This window comes from Dermacentor andersoni, chromosome 2 (genome assembly GCF_023375885.2).
Source record: "Dermacentor andersoni chromosome 2, qqDerAnde1_hic_scaffold, whole genome shotgun sequence".
NCBI classification, from domain to species: Eukaryota; Metazoa; Arthropoda; class Arachnida; order Ixodida; family Ixodidae; genus Dermacentor; species Dermacentor andersoni.
In genome coordinates, this window is record NC_092815.1 from 223,574,385 (window position 1) to 223,601,162 (window position 26,778).

General features: G+C 47.6%; 1 protein-coding gene across 8 annotated transcripts in view; it reads left to right on the plus strand.

Moving 5' to 3' along the window:
* Positions 1–26,778, plus strand: part of faf (ubiquitin carboxyl-terminal hydrolase-like faf) — a 607,534-nt gene that overhangs the window by 25,693 nt on the left and 555,063 nt on the right. For 7 of the 8 annotated variants that reach the window (XM_072286629.1, XM_072286626.1, XM_072286628.1 and 4 more), the window contains exon 2: positions 9,031–9,185. The exons of the other annotated variant lie outside the window; for it this stretch is intronic. The gene's annotated coding sequence lies outside the window, so the exon portion shown is untranslated. The remainder of the gene's footprint in view (positions 1–9,030; positions 9,186–26,778) is intronic. 8 annotated transcript variants of the gene reach the window in all.

A 26,778-nucleotide genomic window follows, 5' to 3' on the forward strand; every position in this document is an offset into this window, starting at 1 on the left:
GTCATAAACGAGCACTCCAAATCTCTCATGATCAATTGTACAAACACTATGATTATTTACAGGTCTCCTTCTGGTGTTGTATCCATGTTATTAGAATGCATGTTGGATTTTTGTACAGAGAGTGGCTATCCCCTCATTGTCACAGGCTATTTCAACATTAACCTGCTTTCTTCAGAACGAACCAAAAGATGTCTTTGGAGATATTCATTTCCTTTGGTTATGAAAATGTCATCAATGTTCCAACCAGGGTGACAAATGATTCTGAAAGCCTACTTGTGCTTCATTACGCAAACAGCTGAATTAGAATCAGGTGACCTCATAACTGATGTAAGTGATCACATGCCCCTATTCCCATCCTTTACACGGGAATCTAAAATATGCCTACAGTGCAAAAGTGACATGCGGCTAAAATACAGAGTAATAAACAAGAACACGATTGCTCATTTTCAAATATTTGTGAAATTGAATGGTCCAAGATATACACACTGACGGATTGAGGCGTACAGCCTTTTTGTTACAATAATCAAAGCCCTTTACAACAAGGCATTTCCTCTTATAGAAACAAAAAGAAGCAAGAAACGCAGGAAACTGTGGATGGATACAGCGCTTCTAAAACAAATTAAGGAACAAGATAGGCTTTTCATTGCTTTTATAAAGGCAAAGCAACCAGAATACTTAGCAGAATTCAAAAAGGTCAGGAATAAGTTAAGCTGCGATATCAACTTGGCATGTGAGAGCTATTATGAGAATAAGTTTACTCATATTTTTAATGATCCAAAGGAAGTTTGGAAAACTGAGTAATCTGCTTCTGCACAATGAACCAAGCTCTGTTTTTCAGGTCACTGATAAAGGCAAATCGTTCACAGGGACTTCACTGGCAGATAAGTTTAATTCCTTAAAATGTGTTGTGTCAGATGCCTTTGGTTCTGATAGCACAAATTATAGCTAGAGTATTCCGTGTAGTATGAGCATGTCACTATTTCGTGCATCAACAGTTGAAGCTGAAAGAGGTAGCTTTTTTCTGATGTTAAGGAATTCCGCAGCATGTGATGTGGATGGCATAAAGATAGAGCCAGTAAACGCTGTGATGATGCATATTAGTGAACCCATGTCACACATATGCGATTTAAATATTGTGTACTGGTGCATTTCCCAAAGAATTAAAGATTGCACGAGTAACGGTCATTTTTATAGGGGGCAACAGGAACGACTTGAACGACTACAGACTGATTTCAGTGCTGCCAATTTTTGCAGAAGTTATAGAGCAGGCTATTAATGACAGAACTTTAAATTCTTGCACCGAAATATATTATAACAGAAAAACAGTACGGTTTCCAAAAACACTAATGCGCGAAAATGGTGCTGCTACACATTAAAGAAAGAATAATAAGTAACGTTGGAGACAAGCTGTATAAGACTAAGAATAATGCTGGACTTACGAAAGGTATTTCATTCCATTAGGCATGATATCTTGTTACAAAAATTGAATGAGTGTGTGGGAGAAGGGGAACAATCACTCTTCTCAACCTATAGTCAAACGCTACTTAATGAACTGACTACAGTACACTACATGTGTCATTCAAAGTCAACCCCTGGGTGAAATCAAATTTTGTGTCCCACAGGGGTCTGCTCTTGGGCTGCTTCTTTTTCTGTTATACATTAATGGTATTACAAACATATTACAAACAACTGACATATTATGCCAGGTGTTACAGGCATGTTTCTGGTGAGAGCTTGTGCACTCCCCAACAAGAATTTGGCTCAGTAATCTTTCAGAATGGCTTAGAGTAAATGAGTCGGAATTAAATATTAAAAAGACATAATACATTGCTTTTCGGCCTCGTAGTAAGTGTATTGATGAAAGCACAGTAATAAAATTCCGTGATGAAATCGTCCTACGTTTCACGTGCCATGGGTTCCTTGGTGTTACGGTTGAAGAAAACTTAAACTGGTACGGTCATGTTGACAACATAAAACTAGCATTGCAAGATCCATCGGCATTACTAATAAATCAAAGCATCGATTACCTTCTCAATTGAGGAAGCAATTGCGCCTAGTGCATTCATGCCTTCAATACCATTTATCTCCCTGTGGTACCACAATGAAAACTAATATCGATAGTCCCCGCAGGGGCGTCTGCGTGAGCAGGCGTTTGGTGTGTTGCGACACCACGGACCCGAGCACACGAGGGTTGGACCCTCCCGCATGTAGCCGTGCGCGGCTTAGCCGTGTCCAGGGAAAAGGGGATCCTGGGGGTTGAGCCAATGCCGGGTGTTTGGACCTTTACGGCCCCTCGGTGCCGGCAACACACCTCTTTGGCCTCCGCTTCACGTAGACGGCACCCCCGGACTGACCCTCCCGGGGGAAATCGGCAGTCACCTTTTCCTGTCTTCTTCCTCCACACGCTTTTTCTTTACCCTCTTCTTTCACACCTGTCCTGTCTTCTTGTATCTTCTATTCACTTCAATTTTTCGTTGGTGGCAAGGGTTAACCTTGTGGGGCTAACCTACCTTGGTTATGTCGTATTAGGTTATAGTCTCGATGTACAGCTGGCGTGTGCAGGACTTGTTCACATGTTCCTGTTGCGTCCCCTCATTGGGCTCCATGGTGGGCGGCTGGCACCGTGGCTGAACAGTACATTTTTTTCCTATGGCTCCTCCTTTCCCCCAAAATGATCGCCCCTCTTATAAAAGAGGGCGGACCGAAGCAAGTGAATTTTTCCAGAAAAGGAAAGTTACCTTCCCAAAATATCATGTAATACATAGCGAAGTACAAGAAAAGCCAGCAAGAATCTTGTCCCCATTCACAGTATCCAAGTCCTTGACAGAAGCTCTTGGCCCTGGCTACAAGCTTTCAAAAATGTCTAGTGGCGATCTGCTGCTTGAACTTCGTGACAGTGTGCAACACACAAAACTGTCAAACCTCGCGTCCATTGGGGACACCCCTGTCTCCATTACATCCTACAGATCCCTCAACACTGTCCGCGGTGTAATATCAGAAATCGACTTCGTTCACTTAACAGAACAAGAAATGCTTGAAGGGCTCACCGACCAAGATGTCATAGACGTTCACCGGATCAAAATCCGGAAGGACAACGAAGAAATCAACACAAAACACCTGATCCTCACGTTCAACAGCAACACACTTCCTGAACAAATAGAAGTCGGCTACTTAAATATACCTGTAAGGCACTACATTCCCAACCCCCGCAGATGCTTCAATTGTCAGAGGTTCGGTCATGGCTCACGGAGTTGCCGAGGCCGCAGAACTTGTGCAAAATGTGCCTCTAAGGAACATACTTCTGAAAACTGACGGTGCAGCGCATTGCGTAAACTGTGAAGGAGAACATGCCGCATACTCTAGGGCGTGTCCGTCCTGGAAAAAAGAAAAAGAAATCATCACGTTGAAAACCAAAGAAAATATTTCATTCAAAGAAGCAAGAAGGCGCATCACACTAACAAACACATTCTCTTTCAATGGAAGAAGCAACTTCGCTGATGTGGTGCGACAGGGCGTAGCGCCACACCAACCTTCAGCACCTGCTGAGGCCACGGTTACCGGGCCTCCGGCAGAGCCACCCACGCCCCAGGCAGAGACAGCACAAGCTGTCCTGCCACCTACAAAACAGAGCCCGCCGGCCTTGAAGTCGGCGGCCCGCAAGGTTTCTCCCCAACGGGAGAGGCCTGATACACGCACACCCGCAGTGTCGCGGAGCTCCAGTGCCTCAGGAGAGGCCATGGAGACAACTTCTAGTCCGCCCCCGCAACTGCGGAGGCACAACTCCCTTGAAAAAAAGAAAAAAGAAAGAACTCCAATAACGGGTCCTCAAAGACGAGGAACCTAATTCTTTATAGTCACACCCCTACAAAATAATTAAACATGGCGTTCCTAGTACATTGGAATTGTCGTGTACTCATTAAAAACTACAGCGACATGAAAGATATCTCCAACTCATTTTCTCCTGTGGCTTTATGTTTACAAGAGACTAACTTAGGACCACAACATAAGAACATTTTAAAAAACTACAAGGTATTTCGTTGTGATAGAGAGCAAGCGAGTAGGCTCTCAGGAGGTGTCGTGATAATAGTAAAAAATGGTACTGCTACTCATGAAATCAGGCTTCAAACGAAATATGAAGCTGCAGCAGTCACCGTCCTTGATTTTAAAACAATTACAATATGTACTGTGTATCTGGAACCACATCTAAATGTTACACTTCATGATTTAGAAGCACTTCTTAAACAACTACCAGAGCCATATTTAGTAGTAGGGGATTTTAATGCTCACTCATCTTTTTGGGGGAGTGACCAAACAGACACTAGAGGCCGTATCTTAGAAGATTTTATTTTATCAAATAATGTCTGCCTGCTCAATACAGGAAAGCACACATATTGCTCTCCGAGCTCAGGCAAGATGAGCTGCTTAGATTTATCTTTTAGTTCCCCATCGCTTTTTACAGATTTTAAATGGGATGTTGTTGACAACCCTTACGGAAGTGATCGCCTTCCTGTAAAAATTAACCATTCATCCCCACCACAAATCATCCCAAACAAACCACGTCGTTGGAAGCTACACTTAGCAAACTGGGCACTGTTTCAAGAACAGGCCAGCCTGGAAAACGTTTCTTCAAAAAATTTAGATGTCGACGATCAAAACAAATTGTTCACAACCTGTATTATTAATGCCGCGCGGCTAGCTATCCCTCAGTCCTCGGGAGTGGTTCGACAGAATCAAAAAACCTGGTACACACAAGAATGTAAGGAAGCAAAAAAAGAAACAAAACAAAGCCTGGGGCATCTTCCGTAGATACCCAATCCATGAAAATCTTGTAAATTTTAAAAAGGCGAAAGCCAGCGCATGCCACATCCGTCGAGATGCTGAGAAAACTTCCTGGAAGAAGTACATATCATCTATTAACAGCTTAACCACATCCAAAAGAATGTGGGAACAAGTTGATAAATTAAATGACAGCTTCTCCCCTTTCACAATCCCGTTTTTAACAGCTCCTGGCACACAAACAAGTATAGAAGAACAGGCAGACGTACTAGGGGAACATTTTTCTAATGTTTCAAGTTCCTCACACTACACTCAATCGTTCCTCAAGCACAAACATACAATCGAAAAACAAAAACTTCCTACAAGTGGCTGTACAAATGAGCCCTATAATACATTAATCACATTTCACGAAATCCAAAAAGTACTGTCCGCAGGTAAACAGACGGCACCCGGCCCTGATGAAATACATTATGAAATGCTGGCTCACATCTCAGACGCTGCTGTGAACGCACTTTTACAATTCTTCAACAAAATATGGGTATCGGGAAAAATACTGGAGGCTTGGAAAAAATCCGTCATTGTACCGTTTCTGAAGCCTGCAAAGCCACCAACCAGCCCTGGCAGTTACAGGCCTATAGCTCTCACAAGTTGTCTCGCAAAATAATTTGAAAGTGTCCTGAACATGAGGCTGATGTTCACTCTTGAATGACGTGAACTCCTTGACATCCACCAGTGTGGATTTAAAAAAGCGTGTTCAACAACTGATCATCTCGTCCGCCTAGAAAATACAGTCCGAGAAGCATTCATACACAAGCAACACTGCTTAGCAGTCTTTTTCGATATCGATAAGGCTTACGATACAACCTGGAGGTTTGGTATTCTCCGCGACCTAGCAGAACTTGGTATTCGTGGCAGGATGTTGAACTGCCTCAAATATTTCATGTCTGATCGTTCATTTCATGTGCACCTGGGTGCAACCCTTTCGAAGAAATTCGTCCAGGAGAATGGAGTGCCGCAGGGTTGTATTTTAAGTACGACACTTTTCATAGTAAAAATGAACTCCATAGCAAAAATCATTCCTAGATCCATTATGTATTCTGTATACGTCGATGACCTTCAAATAGCATGCACAGCCTCCAGCTTACCAACATGCGAGAGACAGATACAACTTACATTGAATAAACTCGCGATCTGGGCAGACAAAAATGGGTTTAAATTTTCACCCCAAAAAACAGTTGCTGTCCTCTTCTCACTCAAAAAAGGCCTACAGGTTGACCCCACCCTACACCTAAATGAAACCGTACTTCCAGTAAAGAATGAACAAAACTTTCTAGGTCTAACTTTCGATAAAAAGCTCACATTCCTACCATACATAACCACTCTCAAAAAGAAAGCTTCCCAGTCATTAAATATACTAAATGTACTGTCATATAAACATTGGGGGTCTGATAGAACATGCCTTCTACACATTTACCGTTACTTAGTACGTTCCTCCTTAGATTATGGCTGCATAGTGTATGGTTCAGCAAGACCGACATACCTAAAAAAACTAGACCCAGTACATAACTCAGGCTTGCGTATTTCATGCGGTGCATACCGAACGTTCCCTATAACTAGCCTTTATGTAGAAACAAACGAACCCCCACTAGAAACTAGAAGAGCCGCTCTAACCTGTGCATATATCCTTAAGGTACAATCTCTACCAAAACACATTTGCTATCCCCTTGTAACAAAATGCCCTTCATGGGCAATTTTCAACAACAAACCGCAAACTACAAGAGCACTGCTCCTGCGATTTGAAGAAATGTGTCGGAATCTTGGCATAGTGGACACGTTACCTGGCATTACCCACAGACAAAATCCACTACCCCCATGGTTCATCTTTCCCACAGCTTGCGATCTCACTTTAACACAGTTCCGTAAAGCACAAACTCCGCCACAACACATAATTCAGGAATTCCTTGCACTAGAAGAAAAATACAGCAGCTTCACAAACTTTTATACCGATGGTTTGAAAACGAATGAACATGTTGGAAGCGCAGTTGTACAAGGGAACTGGAAAGAAACAGTAAGACTTCCGCAGTGCACATCTATTTTCACTGCTGAATGTTACGCCATTTCTATAGCCATAGACAAAATAATAAAGGAGAACCTCGCAAATAGTATCATATACACAGACTCCCTAAGTGCACTCACAGCTCTTCATGCCAGAAATGCAGTCACACCATTATTAGGAGACATTATACACAATTTAATAAAAGCCACCACACAAGGACTGAACATTAAATTATGCTGGGTTCCGAGCCACGTCGGAATTAGTGGCAATGAGAGAGCAGATGCATGCGCGGCACAAGCCCGGCACAAAGAAATCACAAAAGTAAAGATACCTCCTAACGACTGCATGAAGTTAATACATTATAAACTAAGGAAAAAATGGCAGTCCACTTGGAACAATGAAGTAAACAACAAATTACACCTGTTAAAACCCGTGTTAGGTGAATGGAAATCTTGCACACACCAGGAACGTTTAAAGAAGTGATTCTGTGCCGTCTTTGCATAGGACACACACACCTAACACACAACTTCATTCTAACAAAGCAAGACAAACCCCAACGTGAACTATGTGGAGATGAACTAACAGTAAACCATATCCTATTTTCATGCAGAAAACTTGAACCATTGAGGAAGACGTTTTTTACCATATTTTACAAAGAACACATCCCTTTTCACCGAGCCTTGATTTTAGGAGAGGATGCGCTTGTTGATGTATCATGTGTTTTTAGCTTTTTAAAAGAAGCAGGAGTTCTCATAAAACTTTAAAACTTCGCAGAGTGCTTAACTACATATTACGGAACACCTCATCCACCTTCTCATCCCTGAGAAGAAGGCCGAGGTCTTTAGTTAATATGTTGGGACTCTCCGGGCTCTTGCCCAGACAAGGACTCACTGAGGTGTCCCAATTTTTAAAAAAAGGATCTATGCCTAGTGTTTGGCGCATAATAGCCTCAGCTGCTTATGTGCCACTAAACTCAACTCAACTCAACTCAGCTAATATCGATAGTTTACTAACCTTACAGAAACACATGATACATATAACTGAGAATGCACCCTATGGAACCCACTCTGCTTCTCTTTTCAAGAAGAATAAGGAAATCTTATCAACAACAACAACAGCAACAACAAAAAGCCATTTAAAGATATCTGGCTTAATGAAAGCGCCTTTTTTAGAAAGTACCTTCAGAAGAAAAACATATATAACACGAGGCACATAACTTACAAGAAAAAGATACGGACAAGTTACGGCATGCAAAAGCAATCTTTCATAGTTACAGATTGTCTAAATTATGATCCTGCCATGCGCACTAATGTAAACGAATCACCATCTCTAGGAATATTTAAAAAAAAGTGAACATGTATTTGTTGTCTCTTCAAAATGATTGTTTACTTTGAAACTGCAAATAGCAATCAACATTTCTGTTATGTATGGCATGTACCTTCCATTTTTGGTGTATATATTCACTTTGTGTAGCTTGCTTATCAAGTATGCTTGAGTGTCTTGTGTACTGGGAAAGGGGAGTGGCACTTGGCCAGGAATTCGTGCCTTTTTGTCAGCCTCTTGAACAGAGCTTCTTCGTATTTTCTGTCAAATAATCAAACATTCAATTATTCAAGTTGGTGTGCAGTGAACAACTTCTGCTCACTTGATGCAATTTCATGCACTAAATTTTAGTACTGTTTAAGTTTGGGCATGTTGGTATTAGCCTTGTTATCTATATTACCATATTAGCTAAAAGCTAATTTGCAATTATTGTGTTTTGAGCCTGATGTAGATATTGTGCCTGCTGTATAAGTGAATGAAAAATTTACTCGTAATTTTACTTTGGAATTGTGTTTGAACCGAAAATAACCAGCAGTTGCCACATGGACACTTAGTATGCAAAAAGTGAAGTATGAGGTGTTTTAAGGAAGCTGGCTTGGCTAGCTGCTGCTGGCACTATGGTGAAGGCTGGCCAAACATGCCTTCAAGCACTCTGTGTGCTGCTTCATGTCTAAAGCAAGAGGGTATTGGTGTAGCTGTGTTTAGTCATTCCATTGACCTATGAGAGGATAGCTGTAAAGTGACAGCTTCCTGGTTTAAATATGTTGAGTTGTCCATTTTTGTTTTGATTTGATGCCTCTTCATCTGTGATCGCTTGTGCCCTATTTGCCTGCTAGACAAGACGAAACAAAGCTAGCTCACACATCTCTGTGCAGGCCCCTCTGGAGGACCATGACTGGCAGCTGAGCACTTCTTCCTCCCCCCTCCCTTTCCCTACAGCACTGGGCGTCCTCATCTCGCAGTGAAGCATAGCCAGCACCACTGTGAAGCATGCTGCTCTACAAACGGGAATCGGGAGGTGCAGTTTAGGGTAACGTCTGCTGTCATGCTAATTGGTACATGACTAGAAGGGCTTTTTGGTGCAAAATAAGACATGTACTAAGAATAGACATGAATTCACGTAAGTAATTTAATTCTTTAATGCTTCACTATGTATACGCCCCAGGCATTAACATAACAACACCACCAGGTTGACTACAAATTATCCAGTCACCAAGGAAATAAAACTAATTTGTGTATACAGTAGTGACAGTGTGTAGGTACACTGACACACTTGTCGCCAATTTCCTGATAAATGAAATCAATTGCGAGTGTGCGCTTGTTTGATATCGATTCTTGAACCATGTCTTACGTTGTGCCTCAAACACCTTCTTGCTCTATAGACATTTTAAGGATTTAGCTAGTTTCTTCAATTTTCCTGTAATTCTTCCATAAGGCAAATGCCATTATTTTTTCTGTAATGAGCAGAGTGTTCCATATTGGGGTTTGAATTGTGCTATATTATGGGCAATTTCAGGTAAGGTTGAGCAAAGGGTGGCTTGCTACCATTTCCAGTTGGCCCAACGTGTTATTGGTTGATCTCTAGAATACATGGTTCCACACCTATTGTTACTCAGAAAAGTAGTGCAGTTCTTTTTCTTCGAAATGAACATTGCAGTTACTCCCAAGCTCTTTTCAGGACTTGGCAATCCATATCCTGAAATGTGTTTTGACCAGGTGTGTTCAACTTCTGTTAGAAATTTTGTGTACAGACTGATTCACATTTAATAAATAAGTTGGAAGGTCAATGTTTTAATTAAGGAAGTGTAAACATGGTGTTCAGTGGAAGGGACTTCCTTAACTCTTTCATTACCGCAAAAAAATGTTCGCTTTTTTATGTCTTGGGAAAAATTATTTACCACTACAAATAATATTCCAGCACACATTGCAGCATAGCATATTGTGCATAATGAAATCCTCTTTCCAAAAACGTACGTTGCTAAACAAAATAATTTATTAGGTATGTAAGGAGGTTTATTGGACGAGCCCAACAAACAGGCGGTAGCTCTGAACAGTAGGTCGGGAGAACAAGATGGTGGTGTTTGAGCGCCATCTCATGCCCTCCGCTCTTGATGATGATCGCGATGTCATTATCTTCCTTTCTTCATTACAATTGCCCCCGTCGAGAAAGGTGGAGCCATCCTGGTGATCTAACAGGTGGGGACAAGAGGGTCGAAGTACGGCTTGAGACAGTCTATGTGAACAACATCACGTCCACGTCGACGACGGTCGCCGTGCAGCGTAAGAGGTTCAGTGGCGTAGTTTACGGGCGAAGTACGCTTGATGACGTGGTAGGGACCATGATAATTTGGGGGTAGTTTGGACAACAAGCCAAGGGCGCAGGGTGGTACAAGCAGCCACACAAGTGCTCCAGGAGCGAATGTTGCGGCAGGAGAGTGGTCATCATCGCGAGCGTTTTTCTGGCGTTGTTGGTCGGCTGTAGTAAAGTGCTTGGCTAGTTGTCGGCAATCTTCAGCATAACGGGCGGCTTCCGACATGGGCGTGCACTCTGAGGCATCTGGTGCATATGGCAACAATGTGTCGATAGTGTGCGTTGGCTGGCGACCGTACAGAAGGAAGAAGGGGAAATACCCGGTTGTGACTTGCGTAGCGGTGTTGTTCGCGTATGTCGCAAATGGAAGAACCAGGTTCCAGTTTGACTGATCAGATGCAACATGTGTCGCAAGCATGTTGCCCAGTGCCCGATTAAACCGCTCAGTGAGACCGTTCGTCTGAGGGTGGTAGGCAGTACACGTCCGATGTACAATGTTGCACTGGTGGAGAAGTGCTTGGATTACGTCAGAGAGAAATACGCGGCCACGGTCACTGAGGAGTTTGCGAGGAGGACCGTGTCGAAGCACAAAACGCTGGAGGATGAAAGAGGCGACATCCTGTGCTGTCGCCGTGGGAAGAGCAGCGGTTTCGGCGTATCGTGTAAGGTGGTCGACAGCAATGATAGCCCATCGGTTTCCCGCCGTGGTCAAAGGTAAAGGTCCATAAAGGTCAATTCCACCGCGGTCGAATGGGCGATCTGGGCACGGAAGGGGCTGTAATGAACCTGCGGCAGGATGCGGTGGTTTTTTTCGTCGCTGACACTCGTGGCAGCCGTGAATGAACCTGCGGACAAAGCGAAACATTCCGCGCCAGCAGTGCCTTTTGCGTAAGCGTTCATAGGTCATAGGTTCATAGGTTCACAATGCGGGTCGGAGTGAAAGGACACGCAGATTGTAGAGCGCAGCGTTCTGGGAATAACTAGGAGCCACTTCCTACCATCTGGCGAGTAGTTGCGCCGGTACAAGAGGCCATCACGGATGCTGAAGTGCGAAGCTTGGCGTCGCAGTGTTCGAGTGGTCGAAAGGGTGGGTGCCTCGGATAAAACGTCAAGAAGCGAAGCAATCCAGGGATCGTGGCGCTGTGCAGAGGAGATGGTGGCGATGTCAAGAGCTAACAATGGGTGCTCTATAATGGATATGGATGCAGTTTCGGTGGATAGTGGTGACAGCGACAGTGCATGAGCATCGGCATGCTTGCGTACGGAACGATATATAACACGGATGTCAAACTCTTGAAGTCGAAGAGCCCAGCGGGCAAGGCGACCTGACGGATCCTTCAATGAAGATGACCAGCATAATGCATGATGGCCCGTAACTACATCAAATGTGCGGCCATATAAGTAAGGGCGGAACTTGGCAAGCGCCCAGACTATTGCCAAGCATTCTTTCTCGGTGACGCTATAGTTTGACTCAGCCTTGGTGAGCGTTCTGCTGGCGTATGCGACGACATACTCTGCGAACCCAGGCTTTCGTTGTGCGAGAACAGCACCGAGGCCGACACCACTGGCGTCTGTGTGCACCTCAGTTACGGCTGTAGGATCGTAGTGACGCAGTATAGGTGGTGATGTCAGGAGACGGCGAAGGGTGGAGAAGGCTTGGTCGCACATGACCAGAGATTGGAGGCGCTGCTTAAAAGTTGGGTCAAAGGCGCAATCATAGAGGCAAAGTTGCGCACAAACCGACGAAAGTAGGAGCATAACCCTATGAAGCTTCGTAACTGCTTTAGAGTCGTCGATTTGGGGAAGTCGGTCACGGCATGTAGTCTAGCCGGGTCCGGAAGCACGCCGTCCTTTGACACGACGTGACCGAGAATTGTCAGTTTTCGCGCAGCAAAGCGGCACTTCTTGAGATTTAGTTGCAGCTGAGCGGTCTTCAGACACGTCAGGACATAGGACATGGTTGAGGCATTCCAGATGGGTTGCGAAATCTGGCGCAAAGACAACAATGCCGTCGAGGTAGCAGAGACACATGTGCCACTTCAAACCCCGCAGAACCGAGTCCATCATGTGCTCGAAGGTGGCAGGCGCATTGCAGAGGCCGAAGGGCATAACATTGAATTCATATAGACTGTCAGGCGTGACGAAGGCTGTCTTTGAACGGTCGGCCTCTGCCAATACCCGGAACGCAAATCTAACGATGAAAAAAACTCGGCACCTTGTAGGCAATCAAGGGCATCGTCAATTCTGGGTATCGGGTACACATCTTTTCGAGTGACCTTGTTTAGGCGCCGGTAATCCACGCAGAAGCGAATTGATCCATCCTTTTTTTTAACGAGAACCACAGGTGATGCCCACGGACTTTGTGAAGGGCGAATAACGTCGCGTTTAAGCATATCGTCAACCTGGTCGGTAATAACTTGACGTTCCGCGGTGGAGACACGGTAAGGGCGTTGTCGCACTGGCGAGTTGGAGCCAGTGTCGATGTAGTGAACAATGGTAGAAGTTCGGCCAAGGGTACGTTGGGCAACATCGAAAGGGTCGCGGAACTGGTAGAGCAGCTGGAGAAGAGCAGAGCATTCAAATGGTGACAGTCCGTCTGCGATCGACGAATCGAATAGGTCGGCAGCTGGTACATCAGAAGGATTAATAGAACTGACGACGTCGTGTGTGTCGAGCTGAATCTTGCTGCACGGAAAAAATTTGACCGATATCAATGGGTTGCACGCATCCAAGGGATTCATCTTTAAGCAGTTTGATGGGATACGGAAGAGGATTTGTGAGGCAGAGAGCGCTTGTTCCATTCGAAATAGAGAGGGTCGAATGAGGCAGAAGAAGTGGCTTCCGACTTAGAAGGAGGTGTGATGGTTCAAAGAATGCAGCTTCATCACATATGCTGTCGGCAGAATTTCAGTATCTTCTGTTACGACTAGTTTGTGTGTGGCTTGATGAGCGGGGTTGTAGGACTGGTCACACAACAGGAAGAGCTCAAGTTCAGAACTGGCACAATCAGAAGGATTAATAGAACTGACGACGTCGTGTGTGTCGAGCTGAATCTTGCTGCACGGAAAAAATTTGACCGATATCAATGGGTTGCACGCATCCAAGGGATTCATCTTTAAGCAGTTTGATGGGATACGGAAGAGGATTTGTGAGGCAGAGAGCGCTTGTTCCATTCGAAATAGAGAGGGTCGAATGAGGCAGAAGAAGTGGCTTCCGACTTAGAAGGAGGTGTGATGGTTCAAAGAATGCAGCTTCATCACATATGCTGTCGGCAGAATTTCAGTATCTTCTGTTACGACTAGTTTGTGTGTGGCTTGATGAGCGGGGTTGTAGGACTGGTCACACAACAGGAAGAGCTCAAGTTCAGAACTGGCACAATCAATAACGGCGTGATTATACGATAAAAAGTCCCAGCCAAGTATGATGTCGTGCGAGCAGGGTGAAAGGACGATAAACTCAACAATGTAGTGCTCTTTAGCGATAATAAGTCGAGCAGTGCAGGCAGCTATAGGCTGAACCGAGTCTCCATTCGCTGTACGTAAGGGCATCATCTCAAGAGGCGTGGTCACTTTCCGAAGCTTGCGGCAAAGTGTGGCGTCTAACAGAAACGGCAGCACCGGTATCGACAAGAGCATATGCACGGGTGCTGTCTACAAAAACTTCGACAATATTCGACTGCAAAGTTCTAGGACTTGAGCATTTCGACAGCGCAGTTCTTGCCTCACGAACTGTGGGGGCTAGTTTCCCTCATTTTCAGGGGCTGGTCGACGACGCATGGCGACAAGGATCGGCGACGGGGTGAAGGTGAGCGACGAGACGTAGGTTGCGGATAGTCACGTGAAGACGTGCTTGTTTGGGGACCCGCACCTTCATAACGAAAGCGGGGATGATCCATGTAGTTCTGCGATCGGGCGTCTGAGTATCCTGGCGCGCGACGGCGGCAGAATCGGGCGATATGACCAGGGCCACCGCATGCGAAACAGATCGGCCGGTTGTCGCGCGTTCGCCAGGGTTTTGCAGTGTTGAGAGCAGCCCATGTCACGGACGGCTGAATCGGGGCTGCAGCATACGACACACCATGGGACGGTGAGGGCTGTTGAAGCTGCTGCCGCTTTACTACCTCTGTGTAACTAAGAGGCGCGGCGACAGGTTGCTGCTGAATGGGCACCGGCATGGCCTCGGAAATCTGTTCTTGGATGACATGTCGAAGCACGGGAGCCAACGGGATTGGTCGATGCAGTTGCTGCTGCTGTGGGAGCTCCTGACGCTGAGCAAACGGCAGGAGAGACAACTGACGGGCCACCTCCTCACGCACAAATTCTTTCATTTGTGCGAGAAGCTATGACTGGTCAGGCACGATGTCCAGTGCAGCGAGTGGTTGACTGTACGTGTGAGATGAACGTCGCGTGAGAGCCTGCTGCCTTCTCAATTCGTCATAGCTGTGGCACAGAGTTACCACTTCAGACACTGTGCAAGGAGACTTCGCAAGAAGCATTTGAAAGACATCGTCGTCGACGCCCTTCATAATATGCTGAATTTTGGCACTTTCGCTCATTGAAGCATTGGCACGCCTGCCGAGATCGATTATGTCCTCAATATAGGCGGTAAAAGTTTCGTTTGGTTCCTGTGCCCGTGTGCGCAGCCGTTGCTTGGCGCGTAACTTCCGCACAGCAGGGCGACCGAAAATGGCAGATATTGCCTCCTTAAAAGCGGGCCAGTTCTCAAATTCTGATTCGTGGTTCGTATACCACAGCTTCGCCACGCCAGCCAGGTAAAAGTTCGCGGTACTCAGCTTAGCAGCATCATCCCACTTGTTGGGTCCACTAACTTTTTCGTAACAGCCAGTCCTCGACGTCCTGGTCTTCCGTACCCAAAAATACCGGGGGGTCTTGCTGGCGAACCGGGCTGGGATTGATGGCGGCGGTTGGGCAGCGTCAGCTTACATGGTCGAGTGCAACGTATGGGATCGGAGTTCCAGGGTGCTGGCGATGTGTGTACCCAGCACGATCCACCAAATGTAAGGAGGTTTATTGGACGAGTCCAACAAACAAGCGGTAGCTCTGAACAGTAGGTCGGGAGAACAAGATGGTGGTGTTCGAGCGCTGATCTCGTGCCCTCCGCTCTTGATGATGGTCGGGATGTCATTATCTTCCCTTTCTTAATACAGGTAAAACAAAAATTCTAGAAAGTGCTATTTTTGCTGCCAATTGATAAAAACAATAAAAAACATAACAGCTGGAAAAAACATTAATATCAAAGGAAATTCAGAATATATATTTCAAAGATAAATAACCCAGGAATACTGTCTGAAAAAATAAATGCTCAGTAGACGATCGTTCTTCAGATACAAAAAAGAAACTTAAGACCAGTTTATCGCTCATGCCATGCGGTGAAGCAGTTCCTGGATTTTGTGAAGCATAGGTGCACTCTGCACTTTTCCCACAAGCCGTCTGGTTTTTGTTTAACTTTAATAGAAATAAATCCTACACTGCTGTAAACTGCCTTGCGCTGATCCATAGTGCTAGGCCGAGATGCGCTGTGGCCGGCCTTCTTGACGTGAATGGAAGTTTCTTTGCTGCTGACAGCAGCACATCATTACCAAGCGACGTATGCACCCTGAAGATGATCAGTAGAGCTCTCAGGTTGTGCAAAACGATCGACGGATAAGCGCGCACAAGAAAGAAGACCGCTCAAGGCCATAAAGGAAACTCACCGGTGAACAGCTGCGGATGTCCCATGCTGACTTGAAACATTGTCACTGTCAGAGCTTGAATCCACTTTACTGTCATCTTCGGAATCATAACTCTAGTTCTCATCACTAAATTGAAGTGCGGGTGTAGCATAGTTTCGAGCACGACACTTTTCTTGCGACGCAGCTGTGCGGGACGGCGCCATAGGAGCGACTTTCGATAACTGCGCAGTGTGGCGTTCTCATCCCCATACCCTTGGGGCAAAGGAACGACAACACAGTAGTGCAAACGATCACAAGGGAATTTATTGCACCTTTCATAGATCAATGTCTGCTAGCCGAGTTGCTATCCACAAAACATGTCGATGGGCGCGCGACAAATCTAGGAAGTCCGACTCACCGCGACCAGATAACGAGCAAATATGTTCGCCCCATGCTAGTTACCAACACCTTGTCATTCGCGCGTACGGTAATGCAAATGGTGGCGTGTTCACATGAGGCCTCACGAGACGGTCTCGCCGAAGCATGGATCGGCGCACGCGCGGAACGTCCACGCCACTCGCCAACCCTGAACCAAAGAGGAAGTGCCGTCTCCTTTATGTGCCCTAGTAACCTGCCGTTAGGTGGCATTAGCAGAGCCACACTCGCGCTGTGCTTCAACGAGACCGACTGCCGTGGGCATCAGGCCACGCGGCGAAGCCGGATTACAGGAGACGGGGGCTATGCGAGAAAACAGCATTCCAGGGGACACATAAGAGTCGCACATCCCCACATCCCCCAACCTTAAATCACTACATATTCCGGCGAAACATGTACCACAGTCTAACATCAATGCGTGCTTCACGAACAAGTTAGTGGCCGCGCCGAGGAAATGTCCACACGCTGTCCATAACATGTGAGCCAACATTGTCCTTGGGGTACACCGCTGACGTCCGCCGGTCACAGCAGCAGCTTTGCAGACTCGACGGCACGATTCCAAGCCAGGACTCCAGAAACCTCAATGCCACGGTCCACCAGGTTGTGCCCCTCCACGTGTGACAGGCAGCTTCGTAAAGCCTTAGGCCTAAAGCGTCGCTACCCTGAGCAACGTTACTAGACTAGGTTCAGTTGTTGACCTTTCCGTAGGCGCCGTACATCGCGGGTGCCCTCGTGTCTTGGTTTGCTGCCAGAGGACGGGAGCACCGCAGGTAGCTCTGCGCGGGCGCAGCTCTGTGTTGGCGAAGGGGCTCAGGTCCTCTGACTTCGCAACTTACGTACTCAGCAAGTGTTTTAACTGATGCGTTTGAAATGTTTGTATAGTCTCACGTTTAGGAGATTGATTAAAAAACTATACGTAGCTGTGAAAATGCTACTGCGCTGCCCCAGAGTGCGCAGTGGAGTCCTTAGTCCAGGGCCGCAGCAGCCCCGGCCGTCCACTGCGCTCTATTAATCAGCTGTTGCTGATGAGTAGCTGTAAGTCGCTGATTAGTAGTTGTAATCAGCTGTTGCTGCTTAGTACTAACTATTAATGCGAACGCATGGTATGACTCATGAGGCGATGTTAGCGCGACCACACGATGGTCCAAAAAGTAACGGGAGCCCAAGCGAACCAATCGAGGCAGTTCACGATGCCAGTTAAGGCAGCATGGATTAAGGCAGGGTGAATTAGGCAAGGTTAATTAAGGCACAGGTAATTAAAAAACAGGGTGAATTAGGCGAGGTTAATTAAGGCACAGGTAATTAAAATGGAGTTAAGGCACTCGAACCCGCGACCGTTGGTGTCAATTAGGGTGCTGTTAATTAAGGCCCAGTTTCTAAGATATAGTTAAGGCACTCGAACCCCCAACCTTTAGTGGGAGTCCAACACACGACCTTTGATGTTCATTAAGGCGAAGTTAATCAAGGTAGAGATTATTAAGGCACATGTTTAATTACGATAAAGTTCATTATCACACTGGAACCCACAAGCATCGCTAGGAGTCGAACCCACTTACATTTGTGGTAATTAAGGCGAAGTTAATTAATATATAGGTAATTAAGGCACTCGAACCCACGATCGTTGGTGAGAGTTGAAGCCTCGACCGTTTGGTGGTGGCAATGAATTACCTAACTAGGCGAATTAATTAATTGTCTTTAATTAACTGTCTAACATTATCAAGTAATTACCAATTAATTAATACTTAATTATGAATTACCTAACTAGGCAGATAAGAACATAATTTGAATATCTCCACGCGAAGGCAAACAAAACCTTGGTTGTGTCCAGCTACGCGGCGTTCGCATATTTTAAAACTCTGACTGAAGTTAGCTGGGACACATGGTATATACACACTCTCAGCACTTCATTTCGGGATGAAAAAAAATGAAGCTAGCACTATTTCTTTCATCAGAGCACCACATTCACAAGTGCATTGTTGAAACTTACGGGAGCTTTGCTCGCTTGCGAGCAGACTTGCACATTCAAAGTAGGTTCTCGCTGCAGGAACGGAGCATAAATATGCATTCGTGTCACCAAACAAAATTGGATGATACGGCCCGTAAACTCTTCAAAACGCACACGGCATTTAAAATGCACGAGAGTGTCACAAAAATGCACCGAGACTGCAGCAAAACACGCATGTATACAACGTGCCAGAATAGATAAACAATGTACAGTGCTTCGTCGCCCCCTCCGCGCCGTGCTGACTGAACAAAGTGCGACAGCAGCGCCACGAGATGCGAGAATCGGTGGGTCCATGCAGTCATGGGAGTTTGAAAACTGAACCTAGTCTAGTAACGTTGACCCTGATGACAACCGGCATCCAAAAGGCAACACCCAAAATGGGCGCAAAACAGGCAGCTGCGAGGACACGTCAGCTCTGTTAGGTGGTCCTACCCTAACAGGGGTAGGACCACCTAGGGTACCACCTGTTAGGTGGTCCTACCCTAGGTTGTCCTGTTAGGTGGTGCCAGGCCGCAATACCAGTCAGCCCGTAGTGGCACCCGTGGCCCGCGGCCACCCGGCTCCCAGAGCTGCGACTTCATCAGAGTCAGAGATAGAAGAAGCTATTTACATAAGAAATTCGGACCACCCCTTCCGTACTCACTCTCTTCAGGCTTGTGGGAGATACGGGGTTCTCCTCCGTACTCTTGGGACAAAGGAACGACAGTACACAGTAGTGCAAACAGTCACAAGGGCATTTATTGCACCTTTCATAGATCAATGCCTGCTAGCCGAGTTGCTATCCCCAAAACATGCCGATGGGCGCGCGACAAATCTAGAAGTCTGACTTACCGCGACCGCGTTGCGAGCGAATATGTTCGCCCCATGCTGGATCCCAACGCCTGGTCGTTCGCGTGTTCGGTCACGCCAACGGTCGTGCGTTCGAAGGCGGCCACGCGAGGCGGTCTCGCAGAAGCATGGTCGCAGCGCATGCGGAACGTCCGGCGCTGTTCGCCGACCCGCCGGGAAAGAGGGTCGCTCCACCCGCGGCACGGCACGTCCGTGCTGCTTGCTGTCTCCAACCCAAGAGGCCAAGCGCCTTCCCTTTCGGCGCCCGAGTAACCCCGCCGCGACAGTCGCGCCATCTCTCGCACCGCGCTTGTACCACGCCGCGGGCGCCAGGCCACGCGAGCCGTGCGGGAAAACAGCATATCAGGGGATGCGCTATGCGGGAAAAACATCAGGGGACGCGCGAGAGTCGCGCATCCCCACATCCCCCCAACCTTAAATCACTTCTTATTCCGGCGAAACATGTCACACGGTCTAACATTAACCCGTGCTTCGCGAACAAGGTGGTACATGCAACAGTGGCCGCGCCGGGGAAATGTCCACACGCTGTCCGTAACATGCGAGCCGACTGTCCTTGGGGTACACCGCTGGCGTCCGCCGGTCACAGCAGCAGCTTTGCAGACTCGACGGCATCATTCCAGGCCAGGACTCCGGAGACGACGACGCAGTAGTCGGTACGAGCAAGCGTCGCTCGCGCCGACGCGCCCTGCTGGCAAGAGCCGCCGTAGCTGTCGGTGACCGCTGGCTCCTTTGTCCGCCGCCGAGGGTTGTGAGCTGGATGCAGGAGGCCGCCGAAGTCGCTGCGCCGAACTGGCCACAGCATCACCATCGCCCGGGGTGACTCGATCGTAGTCCGGGGCCGCAGGGCAGACGATGTGCAGGTGACAGCCAGCCAGGGGTGACTCCAATCACGCTACGTACACTCAAAACACTCGGCAAACACTACAGTAGTGCAAGGGAGAGGAATTCTGCATGCGCATCGCCCACGTGGTACGATGTTCAACTCGGCTAGCAAAAGATCGGGCAGCTACTCAGATGCTAAGTTCACGTGAACGAAGCTCGCTTCCTTGAGCCGAACGAGTAATTTCAATTCGTGCGAGGCTAAATAGAATGAGGGAAGCAAATTGCAACGCCTCAACGCCACGGTCCACCAGGTTGTGTCCCTCCACGTGCGACAGGCAGCTTCGTAAAGCCTTAGGCCTAAATCGTCGCTACTCTGACAACAACCGGCATCCAAAAACAACACCCAAAATGGGCGCAAAACAGGCAGCCGCGAGGAGACGTTAGCTCTGTGAGGTGGTCCTACTCCGCTCGGTGCACACAGCATCCGAGTTGACGGCGCCCACCGTCCCAGACGGTGTCGGAGCGCCCGGTGCCAGGCCGCAATACCAGTCAGCCCGTCGTGGCACCCGTGGCCCGCGGCCACCCGGCTCCCAGAGCCGCGACTTCATCCGAGTCAAAGAGATAGAAGAAGCTATTTACATAAGAAATTCGGACCACCCACGAGGCTTCCGTACTCACTCGCTTCAGGCTTGCCACTGCTCCGCGGGCGCTCAGCCTCGCTCTCCCAGGATGCAGACCACGTGGCTCTCGTACCGACGAATGTCATTAAAAAAAAACACTTGCGAAAAGGCTTAGCATGTTGACATGTTCAAACACATTACAGCCTCCGTCGCCTCGCTCAAGAAAGCACGCCGCCGATGCTAGCGATCAAAATTCACGCTAGGCCTACGCTTCGGTTCAAACAAAGGTCTTGAACGAAGCAAAACTTAAATCTATCGTCCGATGCCCCAAGAGGTCCACGTTGGGCAGCCAGATGTGGGAGATACGGGGTTCTCCTCCGTACTCTTGGGACAAAGGAACGACAGTACACAGTAGTGCAAACAGTCACAAGGGCATTTATTGCACCTTTCATAGATCAATGCCTGCTAGCCGAGTTGCTATCCCCAAAACATGCCGATGGGCGCGCGACAAATCTAGAAGTCTGACTTACCGCGACCGCGTTGCGAGCGAATATGTTCGCCCCATGCTGGATCCCAACGCCTGGTCGTTCGCGTGTTCGGTCACGCCAACGGTCGTGCGTTCGAAGGCGGCCACGCGAGGCGGTCTCGCAGAAGCATGGTCGCAGCGCACGCGGAACGTCCGGCGCTGTTCGCCGACCCGCCGGGAAAGAGGGTCGCTCCACCCGCGGCACGGCACGTCCGTGCTGCTTGCTGTCTCCAACCCAAGAGGCCAAGCGCCTTCCCTTTCGGCGCCCGAGTAACCCCGCCGCGACAGTCGCGCCATCTCTCGCACCGCGCTTGTACCACGCCGCGGGCGCCAGGCCACGCGAGCCGTGCGGGAAAACAGCATATCAGGGGATGCGCTATGCGGGAAAAACATCAGGGGACGCGCGAGAGTCGCGCATCCCCACAGGCTTGCCAATGCTCCGCGGGCGCAAAGCTTCGCTCTCCCAGGATGCACACCATGTGGCTCTCGTACTGACGAATGTCATTAAAAAAAAAAACTTGCGAGGAGGCTTAGCATGTTGACAAGTTCAAAGACATTACAGCCACCGCCGCCTCGCTCAAGAAAGCATGCCGCCAACGCTAGCGATCAAAATCCACGCTAGGCCTCGCTTCTGTTCAAACAAAGGTCTCGAACGAAGCAAAACTGTTAAATCTATCATCCGATGTCCCAAGATGTCCACGTTGGGCAGCCAGATGTGGGATTCTCACCCGTGCTCTTGGGACAAAGGAACGACAACACAGTAGTGCGAACAATCACAAGGGCATTTATTGCACCTTTCATAGATCAATGCCTGCTAGCCGAGTTGCTATCCACGAAACATGCCAATGGGTGCGCGACAAATCGCGGAAGTCCGACTCACCGCAACCGGATAACGAGCGAATATGTTCACCCTATGCTGGATCCCAACGCCTGGTCGTTCGCGCGTACGGTCACGCGAACGGTGGTGCGTTCGAAGGAGGCCTCATGAGACTCGCGCAGAAGCATGGATCGGCGCATGCGCGGCATGTCCGCACTGCTTTCCGTCCCCAAACCAAAGAGGAAGAGTCTTCCTTTTCCGCGCCCAAGTAATTCCGCCGCGAGGTGGCGTTAACAGCGCAACATTCGCGCCATCTCTCGTACTGTGCTTCAACCACACCGACCGTCGCGGGCCTCAGGCCACGCGGCGAAGCCGCACTGCAGGAGACGGGAGCTATGCGGGAAAACAAGATATCAGGGGACGCGTGAGAGTCACGCATCCCCACACAGCTCTTTTGACAAGGATTTCTTTTCTTGTCAAGAAGTAGTGGTAAGCTGTTTAACTTGAGAGATAGCCTGATCAGCGGCACTTGCTTTTTGAAGCTATTGGGTAGTAACTACTGTGGACAGGAGACATAAATTCTTTGGGTGCATCGCAGATGAAACTCTGTACCGGCAGCTGGGAGAGTGCGTAAGCCACGCTGTTTTCACTATCCTTCCTGTATTCCATGATGTTGTTGTAGCACAGCAACCGTGATGACCAGCGCAATCCTTAATGGACGGTGACCTGTGCCTTTCATTGAAAGGAGTGTAACAAAAGCAGCGTGGTCTGTCCGCAAGATGAAAAGTCGGCCCCACAGGTAAAGGTGCCAGTGCTCGCAGGCCCAGACACAGGCAAGGGCCTCACATTCACAGACGGAGTACTTCCGTTCATGCGGTTGCAGAGTATGTGAGGCCAACGCGACAGTTTGCTGCGATGTTTCGTTATCCTGCTGCAGTACAGCATCTAATCCATATCCTGAGGCATCAGTTGTAACATACATAGGTAACTGAGGATCAAAAAGTTTAAGAATTTTGCAGGATGTTATCAAATGTTTTCAGCTGCTCCAAGCCGCTTTGGGCTGCAGCAGTCCAAGCGAAAGGCATGTTTCCTCGAAGCAAAGCACTCATTGGCTCCACAACATCTGAAAAATGCGGGATGAACTTGGAGTAGAAGCCTGCGTGTCTCAGCAGCGAACGAAGTTCATTGATATTTGTAGGTGATGGTGCTTTGGTTATCGCCTCGTTAGATGACATCAGTGGGAATAACCCTTTGGCGCTGACAACATGGCCTAGGAAAGTCAACTCTGCGACGTCAAAAACACATTTATGGTTGAGCCTGAGGCCAGCTTCAGAGAGCCGTTTCAAAACAATGTGCAAATTGACCAAGTGATCCTCTCGGGAGTGTCCATACACGATTTTGTCGTCAATGTTTATAAAATAAGATGCATTTGCATTCTTTGAGGATCATATGCATCATCTTCTGAAATGCTGACGGTGCTGATGCCAGTCCGAAGCAAACCCTCTTAAAGCGAAATAGTCAGTCGTGTGTTATAAATGTCGTAAGATCACAACTCTCTGGACTTAGCGGTAACTGATGGTATGCAGAAGCTAAATCTAGCTTGGAGAATCACTGTGCACCAGCCAAGCTGTTCAAAAGTTCCTCAGTTTGTGGCAGAGGAAAACTGTCCGTAATTATAGCTTTGTTTGGCTCTCGTAGGTCTACGCACATGCGAATCGAGCCAACCTTTTTTCTGGCTATGACAATTGGTAGGCCCACTCTGAAGAATCGAAATGCTCAATGATGTCCTGAGCTTTTAATTTTTGTACTTCTGCCGAGACTTGCTCACGAATGACGAGTGGTAGTGGTCTGAGTTTGCTGGCCACTGGTTGAACAGATGCGTGAACTCTGACCTTGTGAGTGAAACGTTTGACAGTTCCTAGCTGCTTTTCAAACAAGTGCTCAAACTTGGAACGTAATTCAGGCGGTAGCACAGGAGTTTCTTGCGTCATTAGCAGACACCTGAGTGGCGACCTTTGAATCTTCATATCCAGAGCCACGATACCATCTAAACCAAGAATGGTTGTTCCTCTCGACACAATGTACAAAAGGATAGAAGTGCATTGGCCATGAAATGAAACTGTAGCACTGAAACATCCTTTTATAGGAATTGCTGCCTTAGAATAATTGAGGAGCTGGACGGATGTTGATGTCAGAGAAAATACAGTAGCGAAATGACGTCAGTAATGCTCTTCGGCTAGGATTGAAACCGATGATTCAGTGTCAATCAGGAACGACACGGAAATTCCTTCAATTTCCAACACTGCATAAATTCCCTTCATACAGCTCCAGATGTGACAAACACTTATGTGATCGTCTGTGTCAGCAGTTGCATGTGTCATCTTCCATGACATGCTGAATTTTATTTTTCAGACTTTCGGGAAGACTTGCACACCTTTTCCAGATGGCCAGTCTTTCCACATCTGCGGCACTTATTTATCTTAGCTTTGCAGTGAGGGCTATTCGACAGATGGTCCAAAGAACCACAACGATAACATTCTTGCTCTTTCAAAGCTTGACAACTTTCAGTTGCCGTCTTATAGCATGTGCACGAGCCACAGTGCTTTTCTCTCATATTTGAAGTGTTTGTGTTTTTAAAGTGATGCACTTGTGCTTCATGTCGTGCAAGTTCTCTTGCTTCTCTAGGCGCCTGATCATGCTGTCTTGTAATGGTAAGGGCCCGAGAAAGCATAAGAGACTGTTACAGTAAAAGACGTTCATGCAAGTATTCGCTATTTTTCTATAAGCTCGTTGCGTATCATGTCGTCCGCCAAGTTACTGAAATTGCATGCTCCTACGAGACCTCGTAGCGCGGTGACATAACCAACTACAGTCTCACCTGGGGCTTGTGCACGTTGACGGAAATGGGGGTGTGCTGTGGTGACATTGACAAAGCTTTTGCAGTGACCTTGAAGCGTTGCAGTCGCGCGGTCGAACTCATTTCGGGCAGGAGTTGTCAACGTCCCTCTGGTGGCGCTCGAAGCCAAAAAAAGTGGGTCGCCCTCCGACGTGAGAGTCTGGAAGATATGTTGTCCTTCCAAGCCTAAGCAGTTGAGCAGAATAGCCTTCCAACGCATGGCAGGTAGGTCAGAGGCGCCTAACGCCACCATGTAGTTTTTTAGTGCTTGAAGCCCAAGCAGTTGAGCAGAATAGCCTTCCGACGCATGGCAGGTAGGTTGGAGGCGCCCGACGCCACCATATAGTTTTTGAGCTCTTGAATCCATTGCTCCCATGGGATGACCAAGCGTCCAGGTGACGAAAGGAACGGACGGGGGGTGGTGGTTGTAGCCTCGAAATACTCATCGTCGAGGATTATATGCAGCAATCGAAGGCACAGATGAAGGACAAGTCGGTGGCACACGGGTTGTTAAATCGTCATCGCCACTTACGTTATATCGTGCATATTACTCAGTATGATATCAGTGGAGACATTGCTCAGTCTCTCTCCGTTTATTCCATCTTCTTTTTATTCTTTTCAGGTGGCTCCAAGCACGTGTCTTCTAATGGCGCTGCGGTAGGCAGCAACGCCTTATGTAACAAATAGGAAAATTAATTTTACAAACGGGCTGCCCCCTTGACATACAGATGCATAAGCATGTATTAAAGAGTTTGTATTTTTTTTTACATTTGTGCATTGTCGGAGAGAGAGAGAGAGAGAAAAGTTAAGGAAACCAGAGGAGGTTTGTTACCTTATATTGGGGAGCACGTCGCAGAACGTGGGACTGCCATCATTGGCCTGGAGCAAATCCTGATGTCGGGACACACCCATAATCATAAGCAGGTTCCCGCTGAAATCGAAGCACGATGCCAACACTGTTGCTTCCAGTCCTTATTAGATCATTGTAAGAGCAATTATTTGTCACCTTAGCATAGTTTTTGTGACGCAGCAATTCTTAGCATAGCATTTGAGAAAATTGCGCAAACTTTCTGCTGATGAGAGATTAGGCCCGTTGTGCCTTGACAGGTCCCTGAAGACAGAGACACGTCCGCATTTTCATTTGTCTCGTCTTTAAACAACTGCTGTTGTTGCCTGGTATGCTTATGAGGAGGCCAAGGCCCCTCGAGGTGTATGCACAGCTTTCTTGCCTGGTCCTTTCTCGCAGCATACTTGTTGCTGAATAAACACAGTTACTATAACTATTATTATGTGCCATGTCTAATCTGCCCAACACTAGATAATGCTGGTGCATGCTGGGAGGAACATGAGCGCTCGTGAGGATGCGAGCATCTGCGAGTGATTTAATGGTACAGCGATACCCAAGACCTTTGTTTTACACTGCCTTTGCTCGGCTGACTTATGCTGCAGCTAGCTTGCAAGACGGCTTGGTAGTGTTCAAACAGGGCAGCACCACAGTCTGTGTGCATGTTCTAGCTGTGAGCCTTGCAGTGCGTCTACGGTCGCAAGACAGATTGGTGAATTAAACTGCAACATAGTTGGCTGCCCTATTTCAAGAAGCTGTAGGATGTGTCCACGGGAACACTGCAATGCAGTTTCCTCTGCATTTTTCAGTACTTGGTCTAAGTGTTA